At 33.2% G+C, this 19756-nt stretch overlaps 1 protein-coding gene across 7 annotated transcripts in view; it reads right to left on the bottom strand.

Annotated features, from left to right (window-relative positions):
* Positions 1-12590, bottom strand: part of wge (BAH domain and coiled-coil containing protein winged eye) — a 137047-nt gene extending 124457 nt beyond the window's left edge. For all 7 annotated transcript variants that reach the window (XM_090180377.1, XM_090180378.1, XM_090180380.1 and 4 more), the window contains exon 1: positions 12333-12590. The gene's annotated coding sequence lies outside the window, so the exon portion shown is untranslated. The remainder of the gene's footprint in view (positions 1-12332) is intronic.
* Positions 12591-19756: the final 7166 nt, after the last annotated feature.

Here is a 19756-nt window from a genome sequence, read left to right on the forward strand (position 1 = left end):
TCACGTATTTAAATTTTTTATTTTATTTTATTTTATTGATTTAAAAAAAAATAGCCGCCTTCTTCCACACAAATTGAGTAAATAATCTAAGTAAATTTAAGTACTAATTGTAATTTAGTTTTGCTCTGAATTAGAATTATTTTTTTAAAACATAACAAATTACTTTTTTACTGTCTAATAAATACCCAATTAGGGTTATTTTTTAGAACTTAGTTATTATCTAATACCCAATCTGTGTTATTCTTTAAACCTAAGTTACTATCTAATACCAATTCGGGTTATTTTTTAAACTTACTTACTGTCTAATACCCAATTAGGGTTATTTTTTTAAATTTAGTTACCGTCTAATACCCAATTAGGGTTATTTTTTTTAATTTAGTTACCGTCTAATACCCAATTAGGGTTATTTTTTAAATTTAGTTACAGTCTAATACCCAAGTAGGGTTATTTTTTTAAATTTAGTTACTGTCTAATACCCAAATAGGATTATATTTTTAATTTAGTTACCGTCTAATACCTAATTAGGGTTATTTTTAAATTTAGTTGCAGTCTAATACCCAATTAGGGTTATTTTTTAAAATTTAGTTACTGTCTAATACCCAATTAGGGTTATTTTTTAAATTTAGTTACTGTCTAATACCCAAATAGGGTTATTTTTTAATTTAGTTACTGTCTAATACCCAATTAGGGTTATTTTTTAATTTAGTTACTGTCTAATACAAAATTAGGGTTATTTTCTTAAATTTAGTTACTGTCTCAAATCAAATAATTTTTCTTACCGTCTAGTAAATACCCAATTCTTTTATATATTTCTTTACCTGCCTAATACCTTGACCCAGCACACAGTTCCAGCTCCCGTACATTTTAAAATTGACCCAAGTTTCGTCGATCGATAACATTCATTATAATAAATACAATTTGCAATCTGCGCCTATGCCAGGGGTCCAGGGGATCTACATTTCGCGTGAGACGAAATTCCTGTCAAAATAAAATAAACTATTTCCGGCCGATAAGGGCGCCCTATCGCGTTCTGCACGGACTAAATTTCGCCATCTCAGAACAAAAACTACTTAACTTCAGCTTTATTGCTATTTCGTTTTGCACTAATTTCCCAACTTATAATTTACCATTAGTTCGTAGCTGTGCCCCTTGTCGCCATTTTAAGAACGTTCTATGACGTTGTATGACGTCACACTGTCGCTGCTCTGTTACTAATGAGGTGACCTTTACTCGTTCGATAGTTATAGCGAACAATAGGTTGATATTGGAATTACATTGTGTACTTGTGCCACAACTAAATACAATCGTTATTCATTATTATTACGCAGGGTAACGATCGATTGTTTATTTAATGCAATTTCAATGAATAGCGATCGATTGAATTTCCATTAAATTTTAATGAATAACGACCGATGGTTTTTTTATTGTAATTTCAATTAATAACGCTCGATTGTTGTTATTGTCATTTCAACCAATAACGATTGATCGATATCCATTAAAATAACGTACGATAGTGATCGATAGTTGCTTAATGAAATTGAAAAGGACAAACAATACGATAGATAACCACTGAAATTTCGTAGGGTAACGATCTATCGTTTATTTAATGCAATTTTATTGAATAGCGATCGATCGTTAGCAATGTAAATTCAATAAATAACGATCGAACGTTAACAAAGTAAATTCCACAACGATAGATTTGAAAGAAAAATTCAGTGGATAGCAAACGACGGGTTTTCATTACAATTAAAAAGGCTAATTTTTAGGATATTCTGGATTTGCCAAATTTCAAGGTACAACGTTTTTACTCTCAGATGACGTTATTTACTGTACAAAGATAAGAAACGTAAAACAATCATTTGGTGCCACGGAAATATCAGAAGTATATTATACGAAGAATCCACCTCGATACGCTAAGCAAAGAATATATAGTGCTAGTACCCAAGATTCAAATTCTCTACTTCGCTCGTGGGTAGTCAATAACGTTCACCCACTTCCTGCCATAGTTACCATGGTAACCAACTATACATTATTACAGCCACCAAATGAGTGAGATTTTTCAGAGGTCACGCGCAGGAAGTGGGTAATCGCTTTCCTTACTAAAACAGTCCATCGGAAAGCTCTCAGAATAGGCCTTTCTATAAAGTAACAATGGCCTTTTTTAGATGTATCAGGCGCGTCACTCGTGACGTAGAAGTGACGTTTCACTATGATAGCCAATAGACGCTAGCATAAACTCCATTTATGTCTTACTCAACTTGTTAAAAAGTTCCACGCGCGTCTTGATATTTTAGTGTAAATGATATGAGATAAGTAGCTTCGTAGTTAGCGTATTGCAGAATTTTGCAGAGGAGTTGAGCCCGACGCCGCCGTTGATTTGTGTACGTATTCGTTTCATATGGAACGCCAAACCGGAAAAAACTTATTTAAAACACAAAATTATAGTAAAGAGCACTATAGTATAGTAGAAACGTCAGCTATAATGTAGTATAGAGCACTATAATATAGTATGGCACACCAAACCGGAAAAAGTCTTTGTTATAGTAGAAAATTCATCTATGATATGTTAGAAAATTTCATTTATAATATGTTCGGAAATCGATCCATAATAAAGTAGAAAATTTCATTTATAATATGTTAGGAAATCGATCCATAATAAAGTAGAAAATTTATCTATAATATGGTAGGAAGTTCATCCATAATAAAGTAGAAAAAAACTTTCTATAATATAGTAGAAAAAATGCTTGTATAATATAGTAGGAAAATGCTTCTATAATATAGTAGAAAATGATTTATAACATGGTAGAAAAAGACTAAGAAAAATTATCTAAAATATAGTAGAAACTTTATTACAAAGTGAACCCTTCACTAAAATATAATTTTCAGTGAACGCTTCTACTATATTTTAGATTATTTTTCTACCATATTATAAATCATTTTTCTACCGTATTATAGAAGCATTTATTTCTACTTTAATATGGATGAATTTCCTACCATATTATAGATTAATTTTCTACTATAATAAAGAGTTTTTTCCGGTTTGGCGTTCCATAGTTTCAGGTACTGTGTCCGCCGCTGCCGGTGTTGGAGGTACGAACACACATGATACCTAAATCGATTGAAAATATCATGACCTCACGGGAATTGTTAACATTCGTGAGATCGGGACCCCGGGAATGGAGCATTGCCCATTTTAGTGATTTCTGGCGATTTTCGAAAATAAATTATTTTTTTACATTAAAAGGAGTATACCTTTTTCAGGAATTTGGGGCAATAAATAATTCCCTCCCCTCATTTTTCTAACCCAGTGTTATACATTGTGAAATACAGTGGTTTTTAAGGAATTATCCTACTAAAAGCATCCCCGCTTTGGCAGTGCTTTAATTTCTCATATCTACTAGAACGCCTTTCGTGAATCTAAAACCAAGTACCTCATTATTAAGAAATAATATTGCAATAAATATAGAAACTATAATGAGAATAATTAATTTATAGCTCGGAGAGTGTTGTTTATAAGTTAATTAAGGGTGCAATTAAAAAATAAACACTAAATATGAAACAATAAAGGTTTCAATTGAGAAAACCTCTTCAGGGCGGGCACGCTTCCTCTAATTGAAGAATTGGGGGTTTTTACTATCGTTCTAGACTAGCGCCATGAGCGAGAAAAGAGAGAAGCTATGGCACACCCTACCAAAACCATCGGGGGTTCTAATCCCTTTAAGACCAACTTGGTTGAATAATGTATTTTAAGTTAGTACTGATCATTATGAAACTTTAATTTTAAGTGTGATTTCGGGCCAATTCGCGAACGCTTTTTTGCGATATATGAATTTATCTCATTCGCGTTTCGCTACCTTATTTCCAAAACCAGGTACCTTGAAAAATTTGGTTTGTCTAACAATTAATTAGAATTAAAGTGTTCGTGTTTCGCTACTTAATTTCCAAAACCAAGTAACTCGAAAAATTATTTTCCGATAAAATATTTTTTGGGTTTATAGAAAATTTGTTCAAATTTAAATTTAATATTTAAAACATAGTTCATACACAGGGGGAATGTGTGTATATCTTGTTATTTTAATTTTTGGTGCGCCGCTATTGATCGAAGTTGGCTAACGACGAGTAGAACTGTTCCGTTTTCCCAATGATATCACAGTTTTAAAAATTCCAGTCTTAAATTTCATTTGTAAAATATAGAAATAGTAGCAATGGTAACTTCGTTTAGAATCAAGAGGTTAGTTACTAGTCCTTTTGTTATTTATTTTTTAATTTTTTATATTCTTTAAATAATTTTTAATACTTACGCCGGCAAACGCCGCCGTTGAAATTACCCTAAAGCTGCTGCCGAAAGAAAATTGTCGGCAAGCGTTGGTTACACCGCCGCCGGTCATTTTTCATCGGCGTCCGACTCTACATTGGAGTACTCGAAGATTGCCCCAGATTTAACTGTGACATCACGGCTTTAGCTCCATTGGGCATTCGAGCAATCTCAAAATGCCGCTCAAAAGAAGGAGCAGCTCTAATCAATTCACGAGGGACCAAATCGACTCGAAACGTTTCGAAGTAGTTGCGAGAACCAGGCTAAATCGTTTTAAAGCGATTCAAACGGTTTTCTACAAACGAGCTTTGTTTACTTTTAATTACTTATATTTTAATTATTAATTATTAATTATTAATGACTAATTAATTATTATTATTAATTAATAATTATTAAAAAGTATCCTCTAAAAGCGGTGGCACTGCTTCTGAGTATCGCCATCTATGATTACTTGGGAGTAAATGGCAGACAAACTTTCCCTACAAGAGCTGCGATGATGGTTCCAGAGTAAAAACATTTCGAAAAGCATTAATATAATATAATAAAATATACTAGTAGCTAAACATTTTAACAATAATCAAAGTATAGACTAGAATTACTTTGTCAAGGAATTTATCCTATAGCTAAATCTAGCAATTTCACTTAGTGGCGGGATTGTAAATGGACAAAATTAGAGGTCGGGGATGGTTAACTTTTATTCAATAGATAAAGCTCTCAAAATTATTCGTAAAATGTTTCGATCAAGTAATTTTTCTGTATTATCCGATTAATGTTTTGATAAATTTGTAAAATTAATCGGAAAAACGACGTTTTTTTCGACAAAAAAGCTCAAATTTTACGAATAATACACGTTTTCTCATCATTTTCCGAAAAAATCAATTTAAACATGGATAATGATTAACCGTTCCCGACCTCTAGACAAAATATCAAAATTATTAATTTTAAAAGACTTCTTGGGAATTTAGCTAGAAATATAGGATGTTATAGGATATTTTTGAAAATATAGGATCTTATAAGAATTATAGAACCTCTGGGGGCTTTGTGAACTACCCGTTAAATTAAGTGTAAAAATATTTTAAGAACATGCGAAATGGAGCTTTTCACCGATTTCATGGAAGAAAATTTCGATTTAAGGGCGGGTAAGGAACCTCGACCAAAGATAATTGGGCTTTCAAGCTACTCCAGGACCCTGTTGGGATCCCAATTTTACAAATGGAAAAGTAATTGGAAGCCGTGTTGCGGTGTACACATCGACGCTTTGGCCATAAATCCAAAAGAGATATATCAGGGTTACTTCAGTTATTCAGATTTAATTTCAGGTTTTTCCTTACTTATTTTCAGCTAAAACTTGGCAATTCTATATTTTTGTAACCTTACTTTAGTAAACCAAAATTAAAATACCGGACTATAAATATTTTATACAATTTTTTAAAAATCGTTTACTTTTATACCAATTTAAATTCCCTGACATTTCTCTAACTTATATGCTAATTTAAATTCCCTGACATTTCTCTAACTTATATGCTAATTTAAATTCCCTGACATTTCTCTAACTTATATGCTAATTTAAATTCCCTGACATTTCTCTAACTTATATGCTAATTTAAATTCCCTGACATTTCTCTAACTTATATGCTAATTTAAATTCCCTGACATTTCTCTAACTTATATGCTAATTTAAATTCTCTGCCTGTTATGCCTATTTAAAATCCACGACTGTTATACCTATTTAAAATCCCCGACTGTTATACCTATTTAAAATCCCCGACTGTTATACCTTTTTAAAATCCCCGACTGTTATACCTATTTAAAATCCCTGACTGTTATACCTATTTAAAATCCCTGACTGTTATACCTATTTAAAATCCCTGACTGTTATACCTATTTAAAATCCCTGACTGTTATACCTATTTAAAATCCCTGACTGTTATACCTATTTAAAATCCCTGACTGTTATACCTATTTAAAATCCCTGACTGTTATACCTATTTAAAATCCCTGACTGTTATACCTATTTAAAATCCCTGACTGTTATACCTATTTAATATCACTTGACTTTTCTTTACTTATTTAATGGGGAAAATACAGTAAAAGCCTCTTATTCGTTCAAGCTGATAGTTTATGTTTTAACAATTACATAATTGTCAAAATTATTTTAGTCACTAAACAAGAGGCTGTTCTACACTGAAATATTAATTTTATAAGTTAAAATACAAAATTAAAAGAGTTCAGCTTGAAATAGCGCGAAAGTAGACAATGGCGACTGTAGTCTTCCCCCTTAAAAGTTCTCGGAGTTTAATACGAATTTAAATTCCCCGACGTTTGCAGGAGCTCTGCCACCTTTGTATATTATAAGCATAGAAAATTAGACCAAGAATTCGCCGGCAACATACGGAACACCGTCGACAGCGCGCGTTCAAAACAATATAGCGAATTAGGGGAAAGCAGCTCGTGTTTTCAAAAGAAAGTTGGGTTCGTTGCGAGGGGTCCGACATTAAATGGTTTCTTTTGGCCTGTCCGAGGACAAAAAGTGTTAACTTTTTACCCTAAAACGTTTTATTCGCCCGTTCTCGGGGTTAGATTTACCCTGTCCCGAATTTTGTTCGCTTGTTTCAGAGCTCTAAGGTTACACTTTTTACTCCTCGAAAGGATGTGTAGAATGAGTAATCTAGCTTCGTCGTCTGCTTAAATTTCGATTCACGAAAACATGACGGGTTTTCAACATCTTCACATGTGGCAAGCTTTTAATAGCGAAAATCCAATTGTTAAATGCTTTTTAATGACTTTAAAAGTCGCTTAGGCCTAAGGTGGTGCCTTGGGTATTAGCCGAGGGGCTAACCACTTCCTGTAATCGGTGTACACCCTAACTGTAATGATTACGTAATCTTCTGTAATCTTTTGTACTCATTCGTAATCCCGTAATCATTTGTAATCTTCGTACTCAACAGTAATCACCCGTAATCATTATGAAATCACGCATACTCATCTGTAATCACGTGTAATCATTTGTAATAGCGTGTAATCATCTGTAATCACGCGTATACATTGGAATTCTCCCGTACTCAATTACTCATCTGTAACAATTTTGAAGTTTTGGGTTGCCTGTGTAGTCATCGTAATAATTCTGAACTCATCGTAATCATTCTGTTAGAGCAAAACCACGAGAACCACCAATGGTCTAGAGAGTGAGGAGTAAAAACGCGAACAAGTAAGGAGACCAAGAAAGGGGGGAGAAAACTAATAAAGCTTAGTTTTCTCCCCCACTTCTTGTAATCATTCTGTACTCATCGTAATCATTCTGCACTCATCGTTATCATTCTGCACTCATCGAAATCATTCTGTAATCATCGTAATCATTCTGTACTCATCGTAATCATTCTGTACTCATCGTAATCATTCTGTACTCATCGTAATCATTCTGTACTCATCGTAATCATTCTGTACTCATCGTAATCATTCTGTACTCATCGTAATCATTCTGTACTCATTGTAATCATTCTGTACTCATGGTAATCATTCTGTACTCATGGTAATCATTCTGTAATCATTGTAATCATTCTGTACTCATCGTAATCATTCTGTACTCATTGTAATCATTCTGTACTCATGGTAATCATTCTGTAATCATGGTAATCATTCTGTAATCATTGTAATCATTCTGTACTCATTGTAATCATTCTGTACTCATTGTAATCATTCTGTACTCATCGTAATCATTCTGTACTCATCGTAATCATTCTGTACTCATTGTAATCATTCTGTACTCATGGTAATCATTCTGTACTCATCGTAATCATTCTGTACTCATCGTTATCATTCTGCACTCATCGAAATCATTCTGTAATCATCGTAATCATTCTGTACTCATCGTAATCATTCTGTACTCATCGTAATCATTCTGTACTCATCGTAATCATTCTGTACTCATCGTAATCATTCTGTACTCATCGTAATCATTCTGTACTCATCGTAATCATTCTGTACTCATTGTAATCATTCTGTACTCATGGTAATCATTCTGTACTCATGGTAATCATTCTGTACTCATGGTAATCATTCTGTAATCATTGTGTAATCATTGTAATCATTCTGTACTCATCGTAATCATTCTGTACTCATTGTAATCATTCTGTACTCATGGTAATCATTCTGTACTCATGGTAATCATTCTGTAATCATGGTAATCATTCTGTAATCATTGTAATCATTCTGTACTCATTGTAATCATTCTGTAATCATTGTAATCATTCTGCACTCATTGTAATCATTCTGCACTCATCGTAATCATTCTGTACTCATCGTAATCATTCTGTACTCATCGTAATCATTCTGTACTCATCGTAATCATTCTGTACTCATCGTAATCATTCTGTACTCATGGTAATCATTCTGTAATCATTCTGTACTCATGGTAATCATTCTGTACTCATTGTAATCATTCTGTACTCATCGTAATCATTCTGTACTCATGGTAATCATTCTGTACTCATGGTAATCATTCTGTACTCATTGTAATCATTCTGTACTCATCGTAATCATTCTGTACTCATGGTAATCATTCTGTACTCATGGTAATCATTCTGTACTCATTGTAATCATTCTGTACTAATTGTCTCACCACCGGTCGCCATCTTAAAACAAAACTACGGCTGCGACGGCAAATAAATAACCTTTAAACTTTAACTACTCCCTTCTTACTACAACTTGTTTTTTTTCGTCAAACAGAATTGGAGTAAAATAACGTCAAAGAGCTACACTTTTTAAACTGGTCAAAAAAACCCGGAGCAGGCGAAAAAAGCCACCTAGTCGTACAAATACCGTACAGTCTACAGAAAATATTATTTTACAAATCTTGAAAATCCTGAAATCTGAGCGAAATTCAGTTCCAAAATATCGAAATCAGCCTAGAAGTTCGGCGAACTTTTTCTACTGGCAGTTTCAACGGGTCCACAGCTTGGATATCTAACTTAATAATAAAGGCTAACTGGAAAGCCTTACAATTAAAACCGACTCGAGGTATTTAGAATTAACTTGAATTAAAAACCTTCCTGAGTTAGCGTTAAGTTAAGTTATAATTAAAACTACCAGGTAATTGTAATCGCTTGGAATTATTTTTAAGCAACTTGAGTTATTTCAGTTAACTTAAGGCGTTTTTAAAATTGAAACTAAGGTCATAATTGGATGAAATTGCATCTGAATCTACGACATTCGCATATAATCGCATTATTGGCTACAAACTAGAAAAAAGCCTTTTTTTTTATCTGATTTAATTTATAAGGAAACATACGCTTTCAGTTTCAACTTGTTCCAGACGTTGAAATTGATATCTCGCTCGATTAAGTAAATTAAAATTTACTAATGTAATTTTTATTTTTCATTCGATTGGCATAGCTCCAAAAGCTATTTCGTATATGAACATAAAAATTATTTACGTTACCCAAATTAACTAGTAAATTATAAACAAAATCAATTAAATAATTATTTTTTAATTCAATTAAATAACTATTTTTCAATTTAATGAAATAATTATTTTTCAATTTTATTAAATTATTATTTTTCAATTTTATTAAATAATTATTTTTCAATTTTATTCAATTATTATTTTTCAATTTTATTAAATTGTTATTTTTCAATTAAGTTAAATAATTATTAATCAATTCAATTATTATTTTTCAATTCAATTCCATAATTATTATATTTATAATTCAATAACTACTATTCTTTAATTAATTTAATTCTAAACTAATTTTCAGAGATACGTTTCTGACCAATATATACTCTTCAATCAAATTAAAAGTGAGGTTTTTTCTAAAATTAGTTTTGAAAGTTCAATCAAGATGTGTAAGATTCATTTTACATGACTAACATGACAATGTGGTTACTTTACAAAATCTCTGAAATTGCATCGAAATTCTAGATTGCATTGCAAGTATTCCTAGTGACTGGTTAATTTATAGTTAAAATTGTTGATTTTCTGTACATTTTAAATGAAGACATACCAACGTTGAAGATTATTTTACCAGCAGTATAAATCCTTTACGAAAAAAGTATCCACTGAAACCATCACAGCATTTCCATCCCGCGAATTTTTAAATATAAAAAATGGATAAACAAAATTGTGTTATTAAGAAAAATTGAACAATTTTATTTATTTCCAAACCATTTCAAAAAATGGTGTCTGTGAAGTTTCCAACGACTAACATCAGCAGAAAAAAGTTGGTTACTTCTTTTGATAACGGTGTCATCTTTACTTCTGGTATTACCAATTTAGTTGCTTTTATGTATTTGTTGTAATTAAAATTCCGTATTTCGTGGAATACCACCATCAAACGCTACAACTGGTACTTTTTTCTTGACAGACAAAATTCGCCACTCAAAATGGCGACCATGGTAAAAGCTAAAGCTAAGGAACTGCAACCATGGGCTAATTAATTAGTCCATGCTGCAACTACTATATAGTTAAAATTAACCATTGCTTCTTTCTTATTAACAATAACAGATTTACCAGATTCCAATTAATTTTATTTAAAGTTTTTGAAAAATCGAAAATATCTGTTTATTTTATTTGAATCAAACTTTCTAGATTTCAATTGATTTATAAGTATTTAAGGTATATTTTTCTTAGCAACTCATTGATTAATTGCGCGTATGATTAATTAAAATGAAATTACTTTCAATTAAAATAAATTATTATTAGTAATTTAGTAATAATAGTGAATAGGCTATTTAAATCAACGACTTCTTTAAAAAAAATCATTCGATTTGAAATCCCTGATCATAGTTATTTCTCTTATTTTATTTAATATATTACCCAAAGAGCATTTTTGTACTGTGCAGGAAAAACATCTATTTTATTATCTTATTATTTAGATTTTTATGAAGATATTCCAATTATTATTATTTTACCATCTTCTTATTGTTTATAATTATATTTTATTCTTTAATTATTTTGTTATATTTATAAAATTACCCTATTTGATTTAAATTATTATAATTTAAGCATTTCATTAATCGTTTTGAACCGCAGTAGAATCAAATGTAGAATTTTAAATGTTTTCCAGGGTCAATACGATTTCGGGAGCACTTTATCACCAGAAAATTTTCTTCGAAACTTCCATTGACATTTCTTCACAGATTCCAGAACACTTCTGTATCGAATTATTTCCATGTCAACTTCAAACGCCCACTTTTAACTTGAACCCATATTGCAAATTTCCAAACGCGAGTACAGTACTCAAATGACAAGATTCTTATAAATCTTGAAACCAATTTTTAATTCCTGAAATCTGGCCGAAAATGAGTCGCCAAATCCGCAAAATATGATCTAAACTCACTCCCAAAATCTTGAAATTTGAACGACACTCAAGCACTAAATCTCATAATTTGAACGACCATCAGGCGAAAAATCTCTAAATCTGAACGAAAATCAGCCGCTATATCTCTAAATCTGGCGGACAAACAGTTGCATAATCTCGAAATCATTATAAAAACCGGGAAAAAAGCATGAAAATATAACCACTTACAAATCTGAAAATCATTAGCTGCTTTTGGAAATTACGTTGAGAATCAAAGTAGGCATTATCCCAAAGACTGCCCTTATCGAATTAATTGGTGTCAAGCCCAAAACCCCTCAAAAAGTCCGAAATACGAGATGACAATCGCGAAGGAAATGTCATCTAAATAATACTTAAAATTGTTTACCACAAAACGCGTCATAGCGTTAAAATAAAACGAAATGTGGAAAACAACGTGAAAAGCGTAAGCCGGAAAATGCGACGTAGCCAAAAATACTCCAAAAAGGGGACACGCCCGCATCGAAGGCCTGATGGGCTCCCAGGATGTTGGCCCCCTCCGATCACGTTCTTTCTTCTTCGAAGGGAACCGGCGCGGAGGCCATGTTTTGCGCATATTTCCCGAAGCCGTCAAATTGACGACCCGGCCCAAAACGACTCTTTCGTCGGGTCGACGCGGCGACACCAACAACAAGACAACCCTGACGAAATAAAGTTTGACATACCTTAATTCCGACGACTGTTAACGCGCCACTTCCACGGTAATCCTTTCAAAGTTAATCGCGCACTTTCCAATGACTCGAAATCGCCACACTGCGTTAAAACGCCGAAACGATCGCGGCAAAGGCTTAAACTACGCCGTAGATTTCGTACGTACGAGAAGAGAGCCACAGCCCCAACGCCGATATCGCGGCAAAGGCTTAAACTACGCGAAAAAATCCGTCGCGCGCGGGTTTTCGGGTGGAACCGTATTTTCGCGTTCAGCTTTCCGTACTGCGTCACCGGACCCGCCGTCTACGGGGTCATCAGCGTTTTCTCGGCGTAAAGGTACTTTCAGCCCCCTCTCTCTCTCTCTCTCTCGTTATTTTTAGCCCCCCGCGGGCTAGAAATACGGAGATTAAAAGCGTTTCGCCATTGGTGGAGAGTGGAATGGCTTCCAAAGCAGCGGCTGAAGTAGGATGGTGGGATGAGGGGGGGGCTGGAAAAACGGTCGGAGGGTGTCGGAGAAAAGTGGAAGAGAAAAAATACGGGCGCGGCTTTCACTCAATTCTTGATTTTCTAGTCTTGTTTTTGCCTCTCTCTCTTGTTTCCCCCCCTCCGCTGTCTCTCATAATGTCAACCCTCCCTGCGCTCTGTCTAGTTTTTAATGCCATTCTCGCCAGAGGGCTACGTATAGTTTCCACCGAAGCATTGGCGTCGATTCTTGGCGCTTCGCCAAGTACCGAACTCGGCTTTTTTCAACGTAAACCCTCGCGCGCGCTTACGAAAATAAAGCCTGTCCTCCCACTTTCGACTACAGAATCGCGCGCGCCGCCTGGAGGGGGGGATTACCTTAAATTTAAAATACGTTTTACCCTCCCTCTCACGCGGTCGCGTATCTACGTAATATTTAATTCTACCATCCCAGGGGAGTTGGGGGAAAAGGGGTAACTTTTATCTTCCCCTTGCTAATGGCTTCCCCCTTTTTTGCCCAAAAATCGTTTACAGAGATCGCCTACGAGGAATATAAATTATGTTTGCGTGGATATGTAGGATAAGATAATTTTGACCCTTTTTTGGGGAGGGAGGCTTGACTGAAGAAAACGTCTTATCCAAACTCAGTCGTAAATATCGGAGAAATATATAGCAAATGATATTGACTTTATTTATCAAATGAACACCTTTTCTGGCGGTTTGTGATGGACTGCCCCTTTTGGCAATGTGTCAACTCGCTCTTCAAAAAGAGTTATCATATAAACTTCATTTAAAAGTACAAAATGAATTGCTATGTATAATAATAATAAGCTGTGTTTAAAACCTGCATTGCATATATTTTTAATATGTCATATAAATAAAATATAATAAACAAATTGAGAAATCTTTATACATAATATAATGTTGTAAGTCGGAAAATTTTCCGCGTGAAATTTTCCGTATTTTTCCGAAAAAAATAAAAAAAAGTTTTTATTCCTTGATTAGTCTAATATATTGTTTGCAAATTGAAATAAAGCGGTATTTTCGCCCCATGTTTTCGAATCTGAAAGTAAAACTTAAACCTCTAGACTAGTTTAAACTGATTAACAATGTAACGCCATTAATGTTTTGTAGTATGTTTACTGATATTAGACATTTTATATGGATTAAATGTTAAAAACATTAAAAACCCTTAAAAGGTAATTTATGTTTCAAATTTTTATATACAATCACCGTGTCTGTCTGCCCTGCAAACGCGTTCGCATTTTCCGTGCAAAGGTTAATCAATGTACGCAATGTCTCGAAATCTCTGCGTCAGCAGTGTTGGCAAAACCATCGTGTAACGGTAAGCGTTAACGGATTATTTTGCGGATGGGTTTGGTTTAGATGGTGTTTTTTCGTTAACGTTCACCGTCGTGACGGTTTTAACTCAGTTTGATTGGGTATTTAGTTATTGTAATATTGTGTTTGGGTTATGACGGTAGTGGGTGTTGAGTTTGTTTTGTTTGTGTTAGATTGGTTGTAGATGTTGAGTCTGTTGTGTTTGTATGGGCGTTTTCTCTCCAACTTCTTCTTAATGACTTTAGGACGGACCGTTGCTGATTGTTATGCAACCTCTCAACGTCCAATGGCAGGGTTTCCACCAAATGTACACGGTATTCGTCTTAGTATCAATTTGCGATTTATTGGCGCCAGCCGGGAATCGAACCCGGGTCTGCCTCGTGCAAGAGATTTACTCTAACCACTCAGCCACCAACGCTTGTTAATTTACGGTGTTTTTCTAAAAAACAGCTTTGGCGAATGTTAGGTACTATAATTTATTCTACATCATTTTAAATATTAATAAATTATATTAATCTTATATTTAATGAAATATTTATAAATTATATTAATCTTATATTTAATGAAATATTTATAAATTATATTAATCTTATATTTAATTAAATACTTATAAATTATATTTATCTTGTATTTAATGAAATATTTATAAATTATATTAATCTTATATTTAATTAAATATTTATAAATTATATTAATTTTATATTTAATTAAATATTTATAGATTATATTAATCTTATATTTAATTAAATATTTATAGATTATATTAATCTTATATTTAATTAAATATTTATAGATTATATTAATCTTATATTTAATTAAATATTTATAGATTATATTAATCTTATATTTAATTAAATATTTATAGATTATATTAATCTTATATTTAATTAAATATTTATAGATTATATTAATCTTATATTTAATTAAATATTTTAGTATTTTAATTAATAATCAAAATTAATAATACAATACCAAAGACTATATAACGCTTCGCTTACTAGACAGGCGTGTTCTATGGCTCAACTTGCATACCGATTGTGGCTCCATCTCGACGCTGGCCCAAAATTTCCCCTAGGTTGAGCTGTGTTACTAGTGGCGCCTCTAGCCGCGGGTCCAAATATTACCCCAGCTTTTACAGTGTTACAGAGGTGTTAACAGATTTTTCCTTGGAACACGCCTGTCTAGTAAGCGAAGCGTTATATAGTCTTTGTACAATACTACTTGCAATTAATAATTAAAATTAATAATAAAAACTACTTACAATTAATAATTAAAATTAATAATAAAAACTACTTACAATTAATAATTAAAATTAATAATAAAAACTACTTACAATTAATAATTAATTAAATTAAAATAAATTAAATAAATTATAAAATAGTAATTGGAAATAATAATTAATTAAATTAAATTTTAAATTACTAATTGGAAATAATAATTAATTAAATTAAATTAAATTATAAAATACTAATCGGAAATAATAATTAATTAAATTAAATTATAGAATACTAATAGCAAATAATAATTAATTAAGTTAAATAATAAAATGCTACCGGAAATTAATAATTAAAAAATCCTTTCCTGAGCTAGCACCGAACATTGTTTCTATAAATATTTGATTATTGTGACACTTATGATCACAAACTAGAAGGAATAGATTACTAATAATTTCCCAACTTTTTTTCTGTATTTCCCTTTTGAATTTTCTTAAAACCGCATAGAAATACACCTAAATTATTAACCTCCCAAATTCTCGCAAGTTTGCAAAACAAAATAATTATAAGCAGACGATAATAGTAGGAAATTTCCAAAGGATTCTGGTTAAAATATGATTTCCCATAATTCTTTGTTTAGTTTGAAACCATGACACCCGGTGGCGCATACAAACGAAAAAGAAGTATTGTAAAGACCAATTTGAGATGATGAAAAAAAAAACAAGCTCATCATAGAAGGCAATAGTTTTAGACTTTTGTGCGTAAATATCAGAAATGCCTTAAATGATTATTTTTTTTAAACAAAAGGATATTTTGGTTCATACAAATGCACAAAGTGAGGTTCCTCCGTTAAGCCCCATTTTCATGCTCGCTGGTAGCGGGTAAAAATCGTCAAAATCCGCTTCCGCTATACACTTTTTCCCTTTCCGCGTTGATCTGATTCAAACAGATATTTTAGCTTTATTTTCACGCTTGCGAGTGGCGGAAGCGAATTTTGACGATTTTTATCCGCTACCAGCGAGCATGAAAATGGGCCTTAAGCCGCGATACAAGTTTCAGCCCGACGGGTCATCTCTCGAAACTCGCGTGCAATCAGATCAGGGGTGCGATGTCCGAACGCTGGCAGGATTCGTGGTGGTAAATCTTCGATACTCGCAACAGGCGTCTCGTAAACACGTTCTTTAAAGGGAGTATGACCCATCTGGTTTGGTAGGGTGTGCTTAGACTATACTGAGTAGCTTCCACAAGCCTTCCTTTGCGAGGAGCGGCAAAGAGTTAGTTTGATCGGGTTTTACCACCAAATTCCGACAAAGGTTAAGCAACCTAACTAAATTAACTCCTTGCCGGCCCTCGCTAGGAAGGCTTGTGGAAGATACTCGGTATAGTCTAAGCACACCCTACCAAACAAGAGGGGTTATACTCCCTTTAATCTAACCCCACAAGAAAAAGTCCATCAGCGTTAGGTTAGAGACCTCAGAGGCCATACAACAACAATATAACGCTGACGGAACTCGTTGTTCAGATACTCCGCAACACCTCGAGGTTGATGGGGTGGTGCACCGTCATGTTGGTGCCTTAGTCATCGGTAAGTGGCCTGCGGAATAATTTGGTCCATTTGGACGATTTTGGAGAAAAAATGGGCCGATTACTTGATCCCCGAGAAAACCTGCCCTAACATTTATTCTAAATTGTTGTTGGTGATGGTGACTTGGTAAGGATTGTCATCACTGAACATGTTGTTATTTGGTCTGTTGAAAGGCGCATCTTTCGCATAGGAACAATTAGAGGTCGGGGATGGTTAATTTTTATTCAATAGATAAAGCTATCAAAATTATTCGTTAAAATTTTGATCAAGTAATTTATATTTCTGTATTATACGATTAATTATTTGATAAATTTGTAAAATTAATGGGAAAAACGACGATTTTTTCGATAAAAAGCTCTAATTTTACGAATAATACATGTTTTTTAATCATTTTCCGAAATATTAACCGGTAAATTTCTTTGTTTACATTTTCCCCCCGAACAAAACCAATTTAATCATGGATAATGATTAACCGTCACCGACCTCTAGGAACAATCATCGGTCACTAGAGGTTGATTGAAGAAATTTGGGCTCTCATCAGGCATGATTATTAGCCAAATACAGAAATCATATCGACGTTCCGTATCTCCTTCGAGCAGAGCTTGGTGGAAGTTCGCTCGAAACGGATGAATTGGTGATTGCAAAGAATGTTCCACACGTAATACATTGAATAACCAAGATCGTCACAACGCTTGCTTGGGGATACTCAGTAAAGTAAGCCAGAACAATATCTTCCATGTTGAAGTTTTGGCAATTCACTCCACGGAACCTGGGACTGACGTCTCCGTTGTCGTTGAAGTCTCAAACAGCTCCAAGAACGGTGTTGTGGTTTGGTTTCCTGTCAGGATAGTGAATACTAAACAAATCAGGAACTCTACCTTAAAAGCGCGCTGTTCACGATAATAAAGTGGCATAATTGATGAGACTCAAAATCTTTAGATAATCGTTTTAAAACGGAAATATTTCACTTTAAATACTAATAAAAAAACCAACTTTTGTACAAAAGTAAAACGAAATGATTTAATAGTAAACCGAATAATTAAAATAAAATTGAAACCTAAACTTGTAGGTCTTAATTAAATTTTGCATGAAAAACAAGTTGGCAAGCCAAAATATACCTCTCCTCGGAAGAATTGTCCCTTGCGGTATTAATTTTTCAAGATGATGTTTAAAGATATATCTCCGCAATTCCGAGTTATTTACGAAAAACGTAATCCCGGTTCAATCCCGCCCGGTATAAAATTTTAATTATAATTAAAATAATTGAGACGAAACAACCGAGTATAATTTATTCAGAATATTATAAATTAAGTAGTTACAACAGCGAGTTAGACGTACTAAAACAATGCACAATTGAATTTAACCCTATTTACGGTACAAGTTTATCAGTTAAATATAATACGAAGCCAATTTTAATGAAAGAAATATCTACAGAGGGTATTTGTATTTTTCTCGCTTACGAAATACTTGCCGCATCTTTAACGCTCATTTTATTTCAAATTAAACAGCTTAATCGGTCGAGAAAACGTTTAAAATAAATTACAAAGTAATGACGACCCAGTTGAAAACCAGACCAACATAAGTGTAAGCGCACGATGTATACAACTCGATAAAAATATAAGACTGAAAAAACGAAATAAAATACAAATAAAACGAAAGATTTTTAAAATTTAAAAAACTGATCCTAATAAAACGTTAAAATACCCTCCACGTCACGCACATTCGAAATACGCAGAAGTAACGTTATACTATATCTAGTTTAAAATATTATAGTATCAAAAAATAAAAATAACGAATAGAAAAATACACAATAACAACCCAATCAATCAGACTTCAGAAACAAAACTCATAGAAAAATATTATAACGCAGTCAAGCAATCAGACTTCAGAATCAAAATAATTCATAGAAAAGTATTATAACGCAGTCAAGCAATAAATTAGTTCAAATACTTAGAAATCAAGCAATAGAAAATATAATATCAAGAAGCGCAACACCTTACCATTCACAAATACGATTTTTCACGTTATTATAATGAAACCGGATAAGCTTTTGGGCATGACTTACGCTCTTAAAGGTTCCTCAAAGACTGGACGATTTTGCGGGAAAAAGGAAATAAACTTAAAAAATAGTAGATACAAATATAAGACAGAAAAAAAAGCAACAATACCAAAGATTAGACAAAAAAGAACGTAATCTCGATCAATTAAAAACACAACAAACAAGATTTGACCTTTAAAATTTCATACGTAGAAAATGTAGACTTTAAAAACCATTAATATACTCTTCTGCTAAGCTGAGTTTATAATTTTTTAAGATATGTTATATGCATCGGTGGTTCTGTGGTAGAATATTCGCCTGTCATATAACATTACAATAATAACATTTCCAATGAAACTAAGTTGAAACCGTCACGACGGTGAGCTTTAACGAAAAAAAAAAGAACCGCACCAAACCGCACCAGCCGTTAGCGCTTACCGTCAGACGGTGGTTTTGCCAACCTTTAAAGTTCTGCAAAAACCGTTTTTCGACTTTGCTCCGGTAACGCGTTTTGGACTTTGCCCAGGTAACGCGTTCACAGAATATAGACACACACAGACACACAGACAGACAGACACACACACAGACACGATGATTGTAAAACCCCTCCTAAGGGACATAGTCCCCTCGGAGAGGTAAAAATATTCTTACGTTTAAAAAGAGTTAACTATTTTTGCCACTTCCTACATTTACGTACAAAACTCTAAAAACTATTGCCTCCGATGACGAGCTTGTTTTTTCATCGGCTCGTATCTCCGTTAATAATTGGTCTTTTTCAATGAAACCAACTTAATCGTA

The sequence above is a fragment of the Leiobunum rupestre genome, chromosome 1 (assembly GCF_980474605.1).
Source record: "Leiobunum rupestre chromosome 1, qqLeiRupe1.1.hap1, whole genome shotgun sequence".
In the NCBI taxonomy this organism is placed as follows: Eukaryota; Metazoa; Arthropoda; class Arachnida; order Opiliones; family Sclerosomatidae; genus Leiobunum; species Leiobunum rupestre.